This window comes from Polistes canadensis, unplaced genomic scaffold, assembly GCF_001313835.1.
Source record: "Polistes canadensis isolate GaletaPanama2010 unplaced genomic scaffold, ASM131383v1 scaffold_74, whole genome shotgun sequence".
NCBI lineage: Eukaryota > Metazoa > Arthropoda > Insecta > Hymenoptera > Vespidae > Polistes > Polistes canadensis.
Window position 1 is genome coordinate 1 of NW_014569621.1, and position 1,193 is coordinate 1,193.

Below are 1,193 nucleotides of genomic sequence, written 5' to 3' on the forward strand. Positions count from 1 at the left end.
TAAAGTCCCTCCGGTGCCCAATCATGTCGAGGATGAAAGGTCCTAATCGGCACGAGTTACTGGTTGTAATTATTCCAATAAATTAGTGACGAGCACATGAGTAATTCCTTTCTAGGAATTATTCATGAAAATTATATATTGTATTGTGTATATTGTATTTTATATTTTATATTAGTTCAGGATAGGTTTTCTTGTCTCATCGGTGTTAAATTCATTTAATTAATAGTGCAATTAATTAATGCACTTTTTTTTTATTACGTGTTTTGTTCGTGGTTAGTAGTGGTGAAACCGAGTATTATATTAATTTACTCGATTTCGTCCAATAAAGCTTGTAATAAATGTCTTACATGCATTGCTTCGTACTTAGTTTATCTAATCACGATTAGTTTCGATATATCGATACTTCGATATTATAAATAAATGAGCAAGAAGACAAACCACATTCRCGAACGGATAGATTCTAGCAATTAAGTGGTGGCCCAAAGCCCAGTTCTTTCATTAGAACAGCCAACTTAATCAAAGGAGTCGTCCGAGGTTTTCTATATATATTTAGTTGTCTCTTTTAAAATTCCTAAATATTAAAAAATTAAATTTAACTATTCTTGCATAATTAAAAAGTCAAATCTAAATGACTTGTAGAGTCTTAGCCCGTGTAGATGATTTTTTACTACAAATTTTTAATGTATTTATGTATGTTAATGATGTTTTTTAGGTCAGGATTTTCAGCTTCTAATACACTAATCTCTCGTTTCTCCCCCCATACTTTCTGCGTTCTTATCTATGCGTGTGCCCAGGTGTTACACGTATGGGTGAGAAACGGTTGGTGTGGGTTTTGTTTTAAGTTTTTCCCCCTCTATTGGCGGCTGTCATTGTGCTAGTGATTGCACGGTGTACATTGCACTTGTGTGTGCGCTAGGTGTGTGCATTGTACATCGTTTCGCGATACGTAATACYGCGCTTATTATTTTTTAAAGTTATTGAATAAAAATAACTTGTACAGTCACGCGTACGATACGAAATTTTTTTTTTTAACAATCGTTTTGCATAGTAGAGTTTCCGCATTTATTTGTGGAAACTATGATATACTCGTATATAACTAGTATGAATATATACTAGTGTATACTTGTATTTTTGCTCTAGTCAATTATGCAATAATCACTAGCCTTGGCAGACGATTACAGCATTGGTACGTA